The sequence below is a fragment of the Drosophila gunungcola genome, unplaced genomic scaffold (assembly GCF_025200985.1).
Source record: "Drosophila gunungcola strain Sukarami unplaced genomic scaffold, Dgunungcola_SK_2 000099F, whole genome shotgun sequence".
Classification (NCBI taxonomy): domain Eukaryota; kingdom Metazoa; phylum Arthropoda; class Insecta; order Diptera; family Drosophilidae; genus Drosophila; species Drosophila gunungcola.
Window position 1 is genome coordinate 12,604 of NW_026453261.1, and position 20,346 is coordinate 32,949.

Genomic DNA, 20,346 nt, shown 5'->3' on the forward strand with positions numbered 1-20,346 from the left:
GCAGGAAAAAGCAAAGACTACAATAATTACAAAAAACACTAACATTCCTAAATTCAAAAAACTACTGGAGGACAAAATTCTACTAAATACAGACATTAAATCAGGGCAGGACATAGAAGACTGCATTGACATACTCATGAGAAACATCAACACTTCAGCCAAAGAAGCAACCCCACAAACCCACACGCAAAACAGAAACAACAATAGACATAAGGAAAACCCTAATCTAATAAAGCTTGACGAAAGAACCCTCAACCTACTCAACCAAAACGAGAACTCAACAAAATATACAGAGCTACAGGGACGAAAGAAGCAAAAACATGGTTCAAAGCAGCGCAAAATAAACTGGCTAAGGAAATTAAAAAACTAAGGGAAAAAAATATAAATGACAAAATAAAAGATATTGACCCTACAGACAGATACAAAATGGACAAACTATGGAAAATGACAAATACAATTAAGAGACAAGAGCAACCCTGCTGGCCACTTAAAAAGGAAGTTGACCCTAATAAACCCACACCAGCCAGCCTCTGGACCAAGACTGCGGATGAAAAAGCCGAAGTCCTTGCACTTCACCTAGAGTCCCGATTCACCCCAAACCTAAGGAACGAAACTACAGACAGAGAACAAATTAAAAAGGAACTAACGTACTATAAAACGACTAACGCAGCAATGACAAGAGCGCAGAATCACAACAACTATAGGCCAGTCACATTAGCGGAACTTAATACGCTAATTGATGTCCTAGAAAATAAAAAAGCCCCTGGACATGACAAAGTTGACAACAAACTGATTAAAACTCTACCAATAAAAGCCAGACTGTACCTCGTTCTTATATACAACAGGATTCTACAAACAGGTCATTTTCCAAGCCAGTGGAAACACGCAACAATCACTATGATCCTTAAACCAAGAAAATCCCCTTCCTGTGCAAGCTCCTACAGACCCATAAGCCTCTTACCCAGCTTCTCCAAAATACTCGAAAAGATCCTAATGGTCAGGCTTTTCGAGACTGAATCCTTTGCTAAAGCTATTCCTCATCACCAGTTTGGCTTTAGAAAGGAACACAGTGCTGAACATCAACTAAGCAGAGTAACACAATTTATCTTAAAGGCCTTTGAAGAGAAAGAGGTGTGCTCTGCAACCTTTGTCGATGTTTCAGAGGCATTTGACAGGGTCTGGCATGATGGACTCCTTGTCAAGCTGTCTAAACTTCTCCCTATCTGCATGTTCAACGTCCTAGAAAACTACCTACAGAACAGAACATTCTGTGTAAAGCTAGGCAACGGAACTACATCAAAAACATGCAAAATAACAGCTGGAGTGCCCCAAGGTGGAAACCTAGCACCTATACTATTCTCAGTTTTCACATCTGACATGCCGTTTCCAATCCTAACTAACCCCAGCTATGAAAGGTCCTTCCCAAACTACTTCCCTAAGAATATGCTACTTGCCACATACGCAGACGACACCGTCATCCTCAGCAGGGCTTCAACAGCAAACACAGCCACTGAGCTGAGCAACAAATACCTCAGCAAATACTGTAGTTGGGCTAAACAGTGGGATATCTCAATAAACGCGAAAAAAAACGGGACACATACTATTTTCCTTAAGGGGAAAGGAACACCCGTATACTACCCCACTTGTTAACGGACAAAGGACAATGAAACAAAACAAGCAACGCTACTTGGGGGTTATCTTGGACAAAAAACTTACTCTTAAATCACACGTCTCACAATTAAGAGCAAAAATCTTCTCAAGCTATAAAAACTAGAATGGCTACTAGGCAAAAAAAGCAAACTACCTGACAACACCAAAACACTTCTCTTTAAACAAATAATATCGCCCATCTGGCACTACTCAATAGCTGTTTGGGGGTCCTTAATATCAGAAACAAGCGCCAAACAAATTCAAACCGTGGAGAATAAGCTAATAAGAAATCTATTAATGCATCTAGGTACACAAAACAATCCACTATCAGAGAAATACACAACATCAAATCTTTCTCAGAAGTCTTTGCTCATTCTAGCCAAAGGTTTGCGATCTCAACAACAACCCACAGAAATCCACTTATACGAGATCTCATCCTAAACCGTATATCCCCAAAAGGCTAGCGGCAAGCAGATCCAGATACCTAGATCAATACCAAAAATACCTGCTTCCAGCAAGAGCAAATATCCCTGAACCACCAATAGAGCCCACCTACAATAGCACATACGGTTACACGGAAAGTGAGGAAAAACAAATACTGAATAAATTAAGGGAAAAATTTAGAAAAAGTCTTCCTACATTACTGCGACTAACAGACGAGAGAGAGGAACTAGAAGAAAACGAAAAGGAGATTAAAAAGAAAACGAGAGAAAAAAGGCATTAAAAACTAAACCCCCAGAGAGATGGTGTGAAATGCTTATTAACAAATACAATAAACTTTTTAGAGAGGGAAGAATAACACGAGAAGAACTACTGGACAAAATGGAAGGACAACCCCACGGCATCATAAGGATAATCATACCTGATTTCCAAACTCACATAGGACAACAAACCCTATACTATTCAACAAATTAAAAAAAAAAAAAATAATAATAATAAAGGGAGAGGGATCAAAATAAAATACAGAAATGGGACTATAATCAACTCACCTGTTTCCCACAAGCACCTGCTCCTGCCATGGATGACTCCAAAACTGTCCTGCTTTCTTCGGGAAGACTCCAACTGCCTAGCAGCGCCATGATGCTGCTCTCACGGGTTCCACAATGGTTCTCTGCCCACACTGACGCGCCTGGCTGGATATGACTACGAGGGAAAATAAAAAGCATAATTAAAAACACAATTAAAATAAATAAAATAAATACAAATTCACCCGTCTGAACCAGATTGGACTTCCGCCTGGTTTCCGGAACACACGACTGCGGCGAGGGAGATGGCTGCTAAAATAAAAATAATAACATAATTAAAACACACTCACAATAAATAAAATCAAAACAAACACACTTACCAACCCCAACCACCCTCCGACTGCGGCGATGGAGATTCCATAAGGAAACACGGACGCGTAAACTAAATCAAAATTAAATTAATGCCTGAAATAAAGGGTCCTTGCCATAACAGCTCTCCCAAATTAAGGGGTCCTTACTGCTCTTGACTCTCCTAAACTGGACCAAGAAATTGTTTGGCGCTCTCACTGGAGGTTTTGCAAACTGCAACTCTCCCAAAAAAGGGGTCCTTACCACAGTTCGCTCTCCCAAACTGAGCTATTATGAACACAAATAAAAATCAAGACACCTGGAATAATTAAGGGTCCTTATCAACCACAGCTCTCCCTCTGGGTCCTTGCTGTAAAGGTCGACTTTCCAAAATGCGAGACTTAAACAGAAACACAAAAAAAATTGCTCACAGCAAAGGGTCCTTGCCATGTGCAGCTCTCCCAAAAAAGGGGTCCCTTGCAACTGACTCTCCTAAACTGGAGAAATACAATAAACACGACACATGATGCGCGATTAGGGGTCCTTATCAACCACAGCTCCCCATTGGGGATATTGTTACAAAGGCTGACTCTCCAAAAACGCAGAGGACACATGGACCAAAACAGGACTATTGAAGTAACAGACAATGCACTCACCTGTAATAAACTCATACGAATGTGGAACCTGATCTCCACAAGCACCTGATACTGCCCTGAACGCTTCCTGGCCTATAGAGAAAATCCTGCGCTACATGACAGCGGCGAGGGATACCATCCATACAGACGCTCGGCTGCCTCAGCCAACGGACTCCTTACTGTCAGACGAGCCATTGAATCCAACATTGTCTTTTCTAAATTCCAGCAAAGGTCGGCCTAGCTGGGTCGATCTTTTCCTGAGTTTCCTGACGACTGCGACAGTGGAGAGGGACGAAGCTACGACTGTGACGGCGGCGATGGATGAACCTGCGATAAATCAAAATAAAAAAATAAATAAAAATATTAAAGCTTAACATGCAATAAACAAAATTAAAACATATTCATACAAACACAAATGCGATCCAGTATCCTCTAAAAAATGTACGCTGCACCTGCAAATAATAAAAATTAAAAAAAATAACACATACTCAATCAACAAATTTAAATCATTTAAATAAACACAAACTTATCTGACACAAAGACGATCCAGCTCCAGCAAAAGAGGAAAAAAAGGGGATCTCTGCTGCGCCTGCAAATAATAAAATAAAATATTATAACACTTAATCAACAAATTTAAATTAAATATTACTTACCTACATTAAAGGGTCCTCTGGTTTCTGAAAAATCTGGGTCTTCTGCTACGGACGAACCTGCAAGAAACATAAATAAAATATTATTTCAAACTAAACGCGCATTAAACAAATTTAAAAACACAAATTTACCCGACACAAAAGCGATCCAATTACCAGCAAAAGAAATCTCCGCTGCGCCTGCGAAATAATAAAAATAAAAATTATAAACGCATACTAAATTAACAAATTAAATTTAAAAAACTACTTACCTGCAATAAAGAGTCCTCCGGTATCCTAAAATCTGTGTCTGCCGCTAAGGACGAACCTGCAAGTAATATAAATAAATATTATTTTAAACAAAACGCGCATTAAACAAATTTAAAAAACACAAACTTACCCGACACAAAAGCGATCCAATAACAGCATAATAAATCTCCGCTGCGCCTGCGAAACAATAAAAATAAAAATTATAAACACACACTAAAGTAACAAATTTAAATTAAAAAACTACTTACCTGCTATCCAAAAATCCGTGTCTGCAGATACGGACGAACCTGCGATAAATATAAATACAAAATCTTTTAAAGCTAAATGCACTATAAGCAAATTTAAAAACATAAACTTATCTGACACAAAAGCGATCCAGTACCAACAAAGAATAAAAAGAGATCCGCTGCGCCTGCGAAACAATAAAAATTAAAATTATAAACACATACTAAATTAACAAATTAAATTTAAAAACTACTAACCTGCATTAAAGAGTCCTTCGGTATCCTAAAAATCTGTGTCTGCTGCTACGGACGAACCTGCAAGAAATATAAATAAAATATTATTTAAAACTAAACGCGCAATAAACAAAAGCGATCCAGTACCAGCAAAAGAAATCTCCGCTGCGCCTGCGAAATAATAAAAATAAAAATTATAAACGCATACTAAATTAACAAATTAAATTTAAAAACTACTTACCTGCATTAAAGAGTCCTCCGGTGTCCTAAAATCTGTGTCTGCTGCTACGGACGAATCTGCAAGAATTATAAATAAAATATTATTTTAAACAAAACGCGCATTAAACAAATTTAAAAAAACACAAACTTACCCGACACAAAAGCGATCCAATACCAGCATAATAAATCTCCGCTGCGCCTGCGAAACAATAAAAATAAAAATTATAAACACACACTAAAGTAAAAAAATTTAAATTAAAAAACTACTTACCTGCTATCCAAAATCCGTGTCTGCAGATACGGACGAACCTGCGATAAATATAAATACAAAATCTTTTAAAGCTAAATGCACTATAAGCAAATTTAAAAACATAAACTTATCTGACACAAAAGCGATCCAGTACCAACAAAGAATAAAAAGAGATCCGCTGCGCCTGCGAAACAATAAAAATTAAAATTATAAACACATACTAAATTAACAAATTAAATTTAAAAACTACTAACCTGCATTAAAGAGTCCTTCGGTATCCTAAAAATCTGTGTCTGCTGCTACGGACGAACCTGCAAGAAATATAAATAAAATATTATTTAAAACTAAACGCGCAATAACAAAAGCGATCCAGTACCAGCAAAAGAAATCTCCGCTGCGACTGCGAAATAATAAAAATAAAAATTATAAACGCATACTAAATTAACAAATTAAATTTAAAAACTACTTACCTGCATTAAGAGTCCTCCGGTGTCCTAAAATCTGTGTCTGCTGCTACGGACGAATCTGCAAGAATTATAAATAAAATATTATTTTAAACAAAACGCGCATTAAACAAATTTAAAAAACACAACTTACCCGACACAAAAGCGATCCAATACCAGCATAATAAATCTCCGCTGCGCCTGCGAACAATAAAAATAAAAATTATAAACACACACTAAAGTAAAAAAATTTAAATTAAAAAACTACTTACCTGCTATCCAAAAATCCGTGTCTGCAGCTACGGATGAACCTGCGATAAATATAACACAAAATCTTTTAAAGCTAAATGCACTATAAACAAATTTAAAAACATAAAATTATCTGACACAAAAGCGATCCAAAACCAGCAAAGAATAAAAAGAGATCCGCTGCGTCTGCGAAACAATAAAAATAAAAATTATAAACACATACTAAATTAACAAACTAAATTTAAAAATTACTTACCTGCATTAAAGAGTCCTCCGGTATCCTAAAATTGTGTCTGCTGCTACGGATGAACCTGCAAGAAATATAAATAAATCATTATTTAAAACTAAACGCGCAATAAACAAATTTAAAATCACAAACTTACCCGACACAAAAGCGATCCAGTACCAGCAAAAGAAATCTCCGCTGCGCCTGCGAAATAATAAAAATAAAAAATCATAAACACACACTAAATTAACAAATTTAAATAAAAACTACTTACCTGTTTTAAAGGGTCCTTTGGTATCCGTAAATCCGAGGCTGCTGCTACGGACGAACCTGCGAGAAATATAAATAAAAAATCTTTAAAGCAAATGCGTTATAAACAAATTTAAAAATATAAACTTATCTGACACAAAAAGCCATCCAGTACGTGTAGCTACTATGTACTCGAATACCTCAGGACGCCGACAACTGACGCGAAGGAATCCTATAAGGATCTTGAGACAAGACAGCAGCGAGGGACACTTCCCACACAGACACACAGCTGTCTCAGCCAACAGATTCCTCTCTGGTCCAAGCTAAGACGTCTGTGGCGGGAGATTTACCCATCCTTTCTGGTCCTCCACAGTCCAGTTAGACGTGCCACTAAATCCAGCAACATCCTTACCCAAAGTCAGCTAAGGGCACCCTGGCCTGGACGGATCTCTTCCTGTGGACTCCAGACGACCGGACTGCGGAGAAAGATGAAGCTACGATTGAGACGGCTGCGAGGGACTAATCTGTGAGAAATAAAATAAAAAAAAAAAATCTAATAAACAATAACAAAACTAAAACATAATCTTACCTGACACAAATGCGATCCAGAAACTGCTAACACTAAAACCAAATGCGCAATAAAAAACAAATTATTTAACCATTAAACTTAACTGACACAACTGCGAATCACCAGCAAAAAAATTCCCACTGCGCCTGCGAAACAATAAAATAAAAAATATTAACACAGACTCAATCAACAAATATAAATTAAAAACTACTTACCTGAATTGAAGGGTATTGTTGGCATCCAAAACTAACCAAACTCCCGCAGGGCCTGCGTATAAACAAACCAAAATAATACGCAATAAACAAAATCCAAATATAAACACACCTGCCAACACTCAACCGCTGCGACTACAAAAACTTACCTACCACAAACGCATTGCGGATCCGGCCAAAAGTCTACTGAAGAGTGCTGAAAGAGATGCAAACAAAACAAAAAACTCACCTGCCACAATTGTTTTGCTTGCTATCAAATCATCCTGGAGCGATTGCGACGGCGGCTCTTACTAAATGACGGCGGCGGGGGAAGGACTGCGGCGGGGGAACCGACGGCGGCGGGGGAGGAGACCGCGGCGGGGGAGGACACGGCGGCGAGAAATCAGTCGGCGAGAAATATTACTGCGGGAAAAGAAAACACGCTTAAAATTACTACCACCAATGTTTACAATAAATTACAGTGTGACCCTAAACTAAAAAATCCCAAATGTAACCCAAAATATACTAACACATAATCTAGCTTTAAAACTTACAAAATAGCTAAAAACCAAAAATAGACATAATACACTAACACATAAAAATGCAATGTATATACTATTTCCCGCCATTTAATGTACCTAAATATTACAATACATGTAATCAGAGGGCAATAAATATAACGACCAGGGAATTCTGATCAACAGTCTTCTCCTGAGTGTCGTTGAGTAAACTTGAAAAAACCAAATTTGACTGCTGAGAGAAACACAGAAACAAAACAAAACAAAATCACACTCACCTGACCCAAGCTTCTCTCGGCCACTGGCAAAACACACTGGAATGTTTGCGGCGATCAAAACAAGAGGCTCCTGACTGCGGCGGGGGAAGGACTGCGGCGGGGGATGCGACTGCGGCGGGGGAGGCGACTGCGGCGGGGGAGGATACTGCGGCGAGAAATTAGACAGCGGGAAATGTTAGTGCGGGATAAGAAAACACGCTTAAAATTGTTACCACCAATGTTTATATTAAATAACAGTGTGACCCTCAACCTAAAATCCCAATGTAACCCAAAATATACTAACACATAATCTAGCTTTAAGCTTAAACATAGCTAAAAAAAAAAAAAAAATAGACATAATACACTAACACATAAAAATGCAATGTACATACTATTTCCCGCCATTTAATGTACCTAAATATTACAATACATGTAATCAGAGGGCAATAAATATAACGACCAGGGAATTCTGATCAACAGTCTTCTCCTGAGTGTCGTTGAGTAAAAAAAAAAAAAAAAAAAAAAAGCCATGTACTGCTCGTGTAAAATTCGCAAAGGGATCCTGCACACACAAAAGCGACCGGCTGGACATGACTGCGAGGGGAAAGAAGAGCATAAATATAAACACATTTATAACAATTAAAACCAACAACAAATTCACCCATTTAAACCATGCTTGGACTCCTACCCGGCTTCGGGTACATGACTGCGGCGATGGACACACCTGCAAAAATAAAAACAACAACATAATTAGAAACACACCCACAATAAACAAAGCCAAAATAAAATACAATTACCTACCCCAACCACATTCCGAAAGCGGCGAGTGAACTCCACACAGACGCATAGATGCGTGAACTAAATCAAAAATCAAAATGATGCTCATAATAAAGGGTCCTTGCCATGCACAGCTCTCCCAAATTGAGGGGTCCTTACTGCATTTGACTCTCCTAACTGAGCCAAAAGAGGTTTCTACTGATGTGACTGAGGAGATTGACTCTCTCACACAGCAAAACAAAGGAGCAAATAAAATTAAAACTAAAAAATTCTTCAACGCTCACAATGGGGGGTCCTTGCAAACTGCGGCTCTCCCAATAAGGGGTCCTTACCACAATTAGCTCTCCCAACCTTAGCTATAGTAAACACAAATAGCATTCATGCCACTGTAAACGATTAAGGGTCCTTATCGACCACAGCTCTCCTTTGGGGTCCTTGCTGTGTGGGTCGACTTTCCAAAATACGAAGCCCAGGCAAAGAACACAAAGTGCCTGCTCACAATAAGGGGTCCTTGCCATGTGCAGCTCTCACAAAAAGGGGTCCTTACTGCGATTGACTCTCCCAAAATGAAGCAAGCAATGGCTACATTAAGCAAGACACACGAAATGCGGTTAAGGGTCATTGTCAACCACAGCTCTCCCTTGGGGTCCTTGCTGCTAGGGTCGACTCTCCAATAAACGCAGAGGACATTAAGGACCAAGACAGATCCAATATAATTATCAGACAAAGCACTCACCTGTAATACCTCATATAGATGAAAAGCCTGATCTCCACAAGCATAAGCTCCTGCCTTGAAAGCTTTCCTGGCCATAGGGAAGGCCTCGCGCTGCCTGATTGGGTCGCGCCTCTGACTGACCATGATGGTGAAAACTGATGCAACGAACCCCTACAAGGATCTCCGGACACGACTGCAGCGAGGGACACGCTCTGCGCGGTAACACAGGCGCTCATACAGCCGATGGACTCCTTTCTGGTCCAAAGAAAGGCGACGGCAGCGGGGTATCCTCCCATCCTTACTGCCAGCTAGGGTCAGCCTAATTGGTGGAACATCCTTGCGATTCCCGATGGTTGAAACTGCGGAGAGGGGCGAGGCTACGGCTTCAATCTGCACGTATGGATGAACCTGCGAAAAAAAGGGCATATTTAAAAACACATCATTTATAATAAATAAAAACAAAACAAATTCACTTGTCTGAACCACGCTTGGACTCCTGACCGGCTTCGGGTGCACATGACTGCGGCGAGGGATACATCTGTAAAAAACAAAACAACAACATAATCAAAACACACTCACAATAAACAAAGCCAAAATAAAACACACTTCCTACCCAAACCACACTTGGACTGCGGCGAGGGAATTCCACACAGACACATTGGAACCCAATTGGGCTCCTACAGGCTCCGGGTGCACACGACTGCGGCGGGGGACACATCTGTAAAAGAGCAAAATAGCAACATAATTAAAAAAACACACTCACAATAAACAAGGCCAAAGCAAAACACACTTCCTACCCCAACCTACACCTTGACTGCGGCGAGGGAATTCCACACAGCCTCATTATTGGAATCCATTTGGGCCCCTGACCGGCTTCGGGTTCACATGACTGCGGCGAGGGATATACCTGCAAAAAACAAAATAACAACATAATCAAAAACACACTCACAATACACAAAGCCAAAATAAAACACACTTCCTACCCAAACCACACTTTGACTGCGGCGAGGGAACTCCACACAGTCTCATTATTGGAACCCAATTGGGGTCCTGACCGGCTTCGGGTGCACACGACTGCGGCGAGGGATACACCTGTAAAAAACAAAATAACAAAATAATTAAAAACACACTCACAATAAACAAATGCAAAACAAAACACACCTCCTACCCCAACCACACCTTGACTGCGACGAGGGAATTCCACACGACTGCGGCGAGGGATAAGCCTGTAAAAATTAAAAATAATAACATAATTAAAAATCACACTCACAATAAACAAAGTCAAAACAATAAATACTTACCTACCCCAACCACATAAAAACTGCGACGAGTAAATTCCATACAAACACACAGCCAGAACTACGCTTGGGCTTGCCAGGGTCCTGGTAAGCACGACTGCGGCGAGGGATACGTCTACAGAAATAAAGAAAAAAATTAAAAAAATACACAAGCGCAATAATAAATCTAAACTAAAGAGCTACTTACCTGCTTAAAATGATTTTTGGCCTCCAAACCCCGACTGCTGCGGTGGATGAATCTGCTAAAAATAAAAATAAAAACAAAAATTTACAAAAGCTAAATGCGCATTAAATAAAAATTATACTATAAACTTATCTGACTCAAATATGATCCAGTAACAACAAAAAAATCTTCCGCTGCGCCTGTGATATAATAAAAAATTAAAATGATTAACATATACACAATTAACATATTTAGACCAAAAGCTACCTACCAGCCTTAAAGGGCTTTTTGGCAACCGAAAATCCTTGACTGCTTCCATGGACAAATCTGCGAGAAATAAAAATTAAAAACTCTTTAAAACTAAATGCGCAAAAACATAATTAAATCATAAACTTATCTGACACAGCCAACGAATTCCTCTGGTCCAAGCCTAGACGACTGCGGCGAGGGATTTGTCCATCCTCACTGGTCCATCATATTCCAGACAGCGCGCCACTAAATCCATCAATATCCTTATCCAAAGCCAACTAAGCACAACCTGGCTGGTTGACCATTCCTGTGATTCCTGACGATTGCGACTGCGGAGAAAGAAGAAAATACGGCTGTGACGACTGCGGCAGACAAACCTGCAAGAAACATAAATTAAAAACAAATTAAATAAATAATAAACAAAAATTTAAAACAACGTGCAATATACAAAATTAAAATATAAAAAACCTGACAATAAATGCAATCCAGTATTCATCAGAAAAATTCCACTGCGCCTAAAAAATAACACAAATAAAAATATAACACTTACTCAATTAACAAATTTAAAATAAAAGCTTCTTACCTGACTTAAAAGGTATTCCGGCATCCGAACATCTGAGTCTGCTGATATGAACACATCTGCGGATAGACGTGCCACTAAATCCAGCAATTACCCTTCTCCAAAGCCAGCTAGAGGCAGCTTGGCTGGGTGGACCACTTCCTGCGAATCCTGATGACGGTGATTGCGGATGGAGACGAAACTATGATCGAGACGGCTGCGATGGACGAACCTTCAATAAATAAATAAATAAAAATTAAAAATAAATGCGCAATAAACAAATCTAAAACATAAACGTAACTGACACAAATGCGATCCAGCAACCATCAAAAACAAACTTCGCTGCGCCTGCAAAATAATAAAAATAAAAATGTTAACAACATTCAATTTACAATTTTAAACTAAAAGCCACTTACCTGCCACAAATGGTATCCTGGCTCCTGACAAGCAAGAAGATGACTCGCGATGGACAGCTGCAAGAAATAAAAATTATATAAGTAAATGCGCAACAAATTAAATCAAAAACATAAACACATCCGTCAACAAACATCCGCTGCGACTACCTCAACTTACCTGACACAAACGCACTGCGGATCCGGCCAAATTTGACTTCTGAGAAAAACACAGAAACAAAACAAAACAAAAGCACACTCACCTGACCCAAGCTTCTCTCGGCCACTGGCAAAACACACTGACTGCGGCGTGGGAAGGACTGCGGCGTGGGAAGGACTGCGACGTGGGACGCGACTGCGGCGGGGGAAGTGACTGCGGCGAGGGAGGTTTTGCGGCGATAAATTAGATGGCGAGAAATGTTACTGCGGGAAAAGAAAGCACGCCTAAATTATTACCACCAATGTTTACATTAAATAACAGTGTGACCCTCAACCTAAAATCCCAAATGTAACCCAAAATATACTAACCTAGCTTTAAGCTTAAATATAGCTAAAAAAAAAAATAGACATAATACACTAACACATAAAAATGCAATGTACATACTATTTCCCGCCATTTAATGTACCTAAATATTACAATACATGTAATCAGAGGGCAATAAATATAACGACCAGGGAATTCTGATCAACAGTCTTCTCCTGAGTGTCGTTGAGTAAACTTGAAAAAAGCACACTCACCTGACCCAAGCTTCTCTCGGCCACTGGCAAAACACACTGACTGCGGCGTGGGAAGGACTGCGGCGTGGGAAGGACTGCGACGTGGGACGCGACTGCGGCGGGGGAAGTGACTGCGGCGAGGGAGGTTTTGCGGCGATAAACTAGATGGCGAGAAATGTTACTGCGGGAAAAGAAAGCACGCCTAAATTATTACCACCAATGTTTACATTAAATAACAGTGTGACCCTCAACCTAAAATCCCAAATGTAACCCAAAATATACTAACCTAGCTTTAAGCTTAAATATAGCTAAAAAAAAAAATAGACATAATACACTAACACATAAAAATGCAATGTACATACTATTTCCCGCCATTTAATGTACCTAAATATTACAATACATGTAATCAGAGGGCAATAAATATAACGACCAGGGAATTCTGATCAACAGTCTTCTCCTGAGTGTCGTTGAGTAAACTTGAAAAAAATGTACATACTATTTCCCGCCATTTAATGTACCTAAATATTACAATACATGTAATCAGAGGGCAATAAATATAACGACCAGGGAATTCTGATCAACAGTCTTCTCCTGAGTGTCGTTGAGTAAACTTGAAAAAGTTTTAAGGCCATCTGCATGAAACTTTCCCAAAAGTTGTCTTTCTATTGCAGGTAGTATATAAGTCGGAATGAGCCGACTATAGCTATAGCTCCCATTGAAAAAATCGAAAAAATAAATAAAAAAAAAATTATAACTTTGATTGATAAAAATTATAACTGTGCTGTTTTTACACCCTTCAGTCAGAAGTAATAGTAATAGTTAAATATTTCCGAATTACGGTTTAAATTTCATCAAAATCGGACGCCTATATCATATAGCTGCCATAGGAACAATCGAAAAAAAAATACAAAAAAAATTATAACTTTGCTGTTTTTCAATTTTTTTTTAGTTCTTCGACATATAGTAATGGTTAAATAATTCAGAATTACGGTTTAAATTTCATCAAAATCGGGCGACTATATCATAAAGCTGCCATAGGAACAATCGGAAAAAAATACAAAAAAAATTATAACTTTGCTGTTTTTTATAAATTTTTTTTTTAGTTCTTCGACATATAGTAATGATTAAATATTTTAGAATTACGCTTTAAATTTCAACAAAATCGGACGACTATATCATACAGCTCCCATAGAAATAATAAAAATATATAAATAACTATCTAATAATTGAGCTGCAAGTCATCATAGCTTCAATGTTTTTAAGCATATACGCAAGTAAATCATAATTTTAATGTTTTCAAAAATATTTAATTCTTGCAATAGCTGCAAGGGTATATGAACTTCGGCTTGCCGAAGTTTGCTTCCTTTCTTGTTAATTTTTTTTTTTATTTCTTCGACATATAGTAATAATAAATATTTCAGAATTACGGTTTAAATTTCATCAAAATCGGACGACTGTAAAACTCTCATGGGAACAATAAAAATATTAAAAAAAATTTTAAAAAATTTTACCTTTTTATTTTGTAATTTTTTTTAGAAATTCTTTTTGATTATTTAATTATTTGACAGTTCAGAATTACGCTTTTAATTTTATTAAAATCGTAAAACGATATCATAGGAACTCATATTATTCAGCTGTAAATCATCATAGCTTCAAATGCTTTTAAACATATAGGCAAGTAAATCATAATTTTAATATCTTCAAAATTATTTAACTTTTGCAATAGCTGCAAGGGTATATGAACTTCGGCTTACCGAATTTTGCCTCCTTTCCTGTTAAGTGTAAATCACGTTATTCACCAGTTTTATGCCAATTTTATTTTTATCTCCAGTGCTACTAAAAATAGATCATTCTTCAACTTTTCCATTCATGTTATAAGGATAGGTTTCTTAATATAGATGCTAGAGCTCAACCAAGTTTGAACAAATTGATCAACACAAAATAATTCTTAGGAAATGCTCGCCTGAAAACCGAAAATAATTTAATCACTTTATCTTGAAGATGGAACGTTCACGAATCTAACAAGTTATTAACCTCAACATTCCGCCGGTAAATCTATTTAATGAATTTTTACGTTTAATGAACAAGAAAAGAAGCAAGCTTCGGCAAGACAAAGTTCATACACCCTTGCAGATTTTTCAAATTAAATATTTTTGAAAACATTAATAATATGATTTATAAGCATTGAAGCATCATAGCTTGGAGCTCAATTATTCGACAGTTCTTATAACAGCTATACGATATCGCTTTCCGATTTTAATAGAATTAAAAGCTGAATTCTAAACTGTCAAATTATTAATAAGTCAAAAAGAATTTTTGAAATAATTACAAAAGAGAAAAGTTACATATATAAAAAATAAATTTTTTCCTTATATTTTTATTGTTTCCATGAAGCTTTAAATTACAGTCGCCCGATTTTGATGAAATATAAACCGTAATTCTCAAATAAAAAACAATTATTATATGTCGAAGAACTACAAAAAAAAATAAAACACAGTTTTAATTTTTTTCTTTTATTTTTCCGAGCTATGGGAGCTATATGCTATAGTCGTCCGATCCGGTTCGTTCCGACTTATGTACTACTTGCAATAGAAAGACAACTTTTGGAAAAGTTTCATGCAGATAGCTTTAAAACTGAGAGACTAGTTTGAGTAGAAGCGGACGGACAGACGGAAAGTATAATTCGTTCGTAAAAATTGTGTTCCTGTGTAATTAAAACAAATATTACAATTTGGTTTTTTTTTAATACATAAATTAATTTTTCTATAAATTAAAAAAAAAAAGCGATTTCAAAATGTATTATCCTTTAAGAATTATTTGCAGTATAACCAGATAATGGCTGATGGGAATTGATTTTCTACAATTTAACATTGACTAACAAGAAAGAAAGCTGGAGCAGTACAATCCATACAAAAAATTAGGGGCGTCAAAAAAACGTTCAGAAAGTTGGTTTTCCGGGAATAAATTCTGGTGCTAATATTTCATTTTCCAAGGGAAAATATTACAATTTGGTTTTTTTTATCAATTAGTTTTTATACAAAATGAAAAAAAGGGTTAATAGCGATTTCAAAATTTATTATCCCTTAAGAATTATTGCAGGATAACCCGATCATGGCTGATGGGAATGGTTTTTCTACAAATTAACATTGACTAGCAAAAAAGAAAGCTGGGGCAGTACAATCTAAACAAAAAATTAAGGTCGTCAAAAAAACGTTCAGAAAGGTGCTTTTCCGGGAATAATCTCTGGTGCTAACTTTCAATTTCCAAGGGACAGGCTTTGGTTATATTGTTTCAAAAATCGTTTAATATTCAGCATCAGCGTATACCCTAGCATTTTGCTCAGAATATTTTCGTGGTTGCATTTTGCAAGAATTCGATAAGTTTAAAAATAAAATCGGGAAGGGGGATGTGAATCTTCAAACACGACCCAGCCCAGCACAAAGTAAGCGGGAGGAACAACTTTGCAAAAATTGTGCGCATATTAAAATTCTTGCTGAAAGCTTTTGACATAAATTAAAACTTTTATCAATGTACGACGGTGCTGACACACAGGGCACATGCCCCGGTGTTATATCTGTATTTTTACCAAAAGCCATAGAAAACTGCTCAGGAGGTGGGCGGCCCCCAGCTAGAATGTCAGTCCAAGAGTGTGTGGTCCCATACGCTGATTTCTTTGTTTTTGAGAACTGTTTGTGAAAGCTGAGTGGTGAATGAAGGCAGGATCAGAGGAGCAGCTCCTCTAAGATGAACAGGGACATTCTTCACATAGAGCTTTTGATTGATTTTAAAGCGTTACTTTATGGGAGTTTGCCGCGTTAGGCGACATCGCATAAAAAATAAATCTTTATTGCACTTTTTCACGGGACTGACACATCGAAGGCTGATTGAAAACTTTTTTAATTAATTTTTAAGCCAAACTGTAACTGGCAGCGACGGAGGATGGGCAACCGAATATTCACAAACCTAGACATCGGCAGGGCTATTGAAGAAAACTTCGTCGCCATGCTTACGCATAGATGATGTTCTAGGTCTTACACTTAACAGGGTGGGGGACGCCGGATTTGCTTTGATACCAGCCAGAGCACATACAAAATTAATTTGACTTCATTGCCGACTGTCGGAGCCGCTCCGATTTTTGCTTATATACTACATTTTCAACGTAAAAAATTAGTTATGGGCTTACTGTGCGTAACGTGACTTGACCTACACTCCATGTTTTGGGAGTAGTCTTAGGCGGGCTGAACTGAGGTGTCACTGTCAGTAATGGTTCGCAATCGCTACGTGGCTGTCGGTGCTGGCGACTGATTTTTGCGCCTGCGAAAAAACTTTTTCAATAATGTATAAATCAAACTGTCATAAAGTCACAGTCGCAGATTGCGAAATCGCCTCGCTGGGTCTTAGGTCTTGATGTTAGTTCGGGCATTCCCACGCTCTTTGTTTTCTCTTGCTTTGCGGGCAAACGTCAAAAATCCGTTTTTGGTGACATTTTCTTAGACAATTTAAGTTGCCATTGTGTCGCCTTGATGTGCATTTAATATGTGTCTGTATGTACGCGTACGAGGCACAGACAGACAACGCCGAACCACCAAAAACACCCCAGATGTTACCTGTCTGCCTTCAAGTTTCCTTTAAACGTTTTTCACATTCATGGAAATATGTCACAAAATTTATTGCAAAATAATTTTGCCCTGCTCTTGTGTGCCCTAGCAGTTCTCTGCCAGTTTACGGTGCTGCTAGTGCTCACGGCTCACGACTAGCCACTCACGACCAAGAGCCTGACAATGCCATCGTCGTCAGAGAATTCCGTTGTGAAATTGTGGCCTCCATGACTCTTGTCTTACAATCTTTAACGTCGGTCCTGCCCTGCTCTTGTGTGCCCTAGCAGTTCTCTGCCAGTTTACGGTGCTGCTAGTGCTCACGGCTCACGACTAGCCACTCACGACCAAGAGCCTGACAATGCCATCGTCGTCAGAGAATTCCGTTGTGAAATTGTGGCCTCCATGACTCTTGTCTTACAATCTTTAACGTCGGTCTCTTTGTACCCAGCCGTCTGCTCCGCTGACTAAAAAAATGGGAAAAAAATTCCTTTGGAGTCTTCAACAAAATATGTTTCGCATGGTTTCTATATTTCTAAACCTTAAGCGTTAGATGTTGTACTTGCCGAAACATTTTGAGACATCACTATAAACGACAGTACATTTAGTGACAATGCGCGCCAAGAGCGTGTGCATAGGTGACTACTATATAGCCGTTGAACTGAAAATCTGCTGTGATGGCCCGATCGAACGAGTAATACACCAATCAAAAGGTATCGCCAAATAAACAATGGCATACTAAAAATTTTTTAAGTAGAGCTCTTGACCGTGCGTTGGTAAAATATTAAACTTTTTTAACTCTGTTAAAATTTTATTCAAAATACGCGTCGAATGACACCAAATTTGCTTGAATCTGATGCTCCGTTCAAAAGTATTTCCAACAAGAAAGGAAGCAAACTTCGGCAAGCCGAAGTTCATATACCTTTGCAGCTAGTGCAAAAATTAAATTTTCTTGAAAACATTAAAATTATGATTGACTTGCGTATATGTTTAAAAACATTGAAGATATGATGATTTGCAGATTAATTATTCGACAGTTTCTATGGCAGCTATATGATATCGTTATCCGATTTTAAAAAAATTAAAAGCGTAAATCTGACCTGTCAAATTTTTAATTAGTCAAAAAGAATTTCTAAATAAATTACAAAATAAAAAAAGTTAAATTTAAAAAAAAAATTAAACAAGAAAAAAAGCAAACTTCGCAAGCCGAAGTTCATATACCCTTGCAGCTATTGTAAGAACTAAACGTTTTTGAAAACATTAAAATTATGATTTACCTGCGTTTATGTCTAAAAACATTGAAGCTATGATTTGCTGCTCAATTATTAGATAGTTATTTTATATATTTTTACTATTTCTATGGGAGCTGTATGATATAGTCGTCCGATTTTGTTGTAATTTATACCGTAATTCTAAAATATTTAACCATTACTATATGTCGAAGAACTAAAAAAAAAATTAAAAAACAGCAAAGCTATAATTTTTTTTGTATTTTTTTTACCGATTGTTCCTATGGGAGCTATATGATATAGTCGTCCGATTTTGATGAAATTTAAACCGTAATTCTGAATTATTTAACCGTTACTATATGTCGAAGAACTAAAAAAAAAATAAAAAACAGCAAAGTTATAATTTTTTTTGTATTTTTTTTTCCGATTGTTCCTATGGGAGCTATATGATATAGTCGTCCGATTTTGATGAAATTTAAAGCGTAATTCTGAACTATTTAACCATTACTATATGTCGAAGAACTAAGAAAAAAATTTCATTCAGATTTAAAACTGAGAGACTAGTTTGCGTAGAAACGGACGGACAGACGGACGGACAGACGGACGGACAGACGGACGGACAGACGGACATGGCTAGATCGACTCGCCTAGTGATACTGATCAAGAATATATATACTTTATAGGGTATGAAATGTTTCCTTCACTGTGTGCAAACTTCTGACTGAAATTATAATACCCTCTGCAAGGGTATAAAAACAGCAAAGGTATAATTTATTTTCATTTATTTTTTGATTGTTCCTATGGGAGCTATATGGTTTAGTCGTCCGATCCGGCTCGTACCTGCAGACTAGTTTGCGTAGAAACGGACGGACAGACGGACATGGCTAGATCGATACTTCTAGTAATGCTGATCAATCACGGCTCACGACTAGCCACTCACGACCAAGAGCCTGACAATGCCATCGTCGTCAGAAAATTCCGTTGTGAAATTGTGGCCTCCATGACTCTTGTCTTACAATCTTTAATGTCGGTCTCTTTGTACCCAGCCGTCTGCTCCGCTGACTATAAAAATGGGAAAAAAATTCCTTTGGAGTCTTCAACAAAATATGTTTCGCATGGTTTCTATATTTCTAAACCTTAAGCGTTAGATGTTGAACTTGCCGAAACATTTTGAGACATCACTATAAACGACAGTACATGTAGTGACGATGCGCGCCAAGAGCGTGTGCATAGGTGACTACTATATAGCCGTTGAACTGAAAATCTGCTGTGATGGCCCGATCGAACGAGTAATACACCAATCAAAAGGTATCGCCAAATAAACAATGGCATACTAAAAATTTTTTTAAGTAGAGCTCTTGACCGTGCGTTGGTAAAATATTACACTTTTTTAACTCTGTTAAAATTTTATTCAAAATACGCGTCGAATGACACAAAATTTGCTTGGATCTGATGCTCCGTTCAAAAGTATTTCCAACAAGAAAGGAAGCAAACTTCGGCAAGCCGAAGTTCATATACCTTTGCAGC

General features: G+C 37.8%; 4 long non-coding RNA genes across 12 annotated transcripts; all 4 read right to left on the reverse strand.

The window, feature by feature from the left end:
- Positions 1-2,899: 2,899 nt before the first annotated feature.
- On the reverse strand, positions 2,900-12,709 carry LOC128265188 (uncharacterized). Of its 7 annotated transcripts, none has more exons than XR_008268818.1 (8): positions 12,460-12,709; positions 12,303-12,359; positions 11,350-11,704; positions 10,919-11,278; positions 10,779-10,843; positions 10,415-10,709; positions 10,231-10,335; positions 2,900-2,924 (listed from the first exon to the last, which is right to left on the reverse strand). It is a non-coding gene; the product is annotated as an uncharacterized LOC128265188 (long non-coding RNA). The 7 variants fall into 7 exon arrangements; XR_008268817.1 differs by having other exon boundaries at positions 10,224-10,335; XR_008268816.1 differs by lacking the exon at positions 2,900-2,924 and adding an exon at positions 10,066-10,155.
- On the reverse strand, positions 7,063-7,933 carry LOC128265191 (uncharacterized). Of its 2 annotated transcripts, none has more exons than XR_008268824.1 (3): positions 7,375-7,491; positions 7,181-7,305; positions 7,063-7,115 (listed from the first exon to the last, which is right to left on the reverse strand). It is a non-coding gene; the product is annotated as an uncharacterized LOC128265191 (long non-coding RNA). The 2 variants fall into 2 exon arrangements; XR_008268825.1 differs by lacking the exon at positions 7,063-7,115 and adding an exon at positions 7,601-7,933 and having other exon boundaries at positions 7,126-7,305; positions 7,375-7,426.
- On the reverse strand, positions 8,511-9,632 carry LOC128265190 (uncharacterized). 2 transcript variants are annotated; one of them, XR_008268823.1, is made up of 3 exons: positions 8,927-9,632; positions 8,787-8,849; positions 8,651-8,719 (listed from the first exon to the last, which is right to left on the reverse strand). It is a non-coding gene; the product is annotated as an uncharacterized LOC128265190 (long non-coding RNA). The 2 variants fall into 2 exon arrangements; XR_008268822.1 differs by having other exon boundaries at positions 8,511-8,849.
- Positions 12,710-12,875: 166 nt separating the features above from the next.
- Positions 12,876-13,482, reverse strand: LOC128265192 (uncharacterized). The gene is made up of 2 exons (XR_008268826.1): positions 13,444-13,482; positions 12,876-13,011 (listed from the first exon to the last, which is right to left on the reverse strand). It is a non-coding gene; the product is annotated as an uncharacterized LOC128265192 (long non-coding RNA).
- Between the last annotated feature and the right edge of the window lie 6,864 nt (positions 13,483-20,346).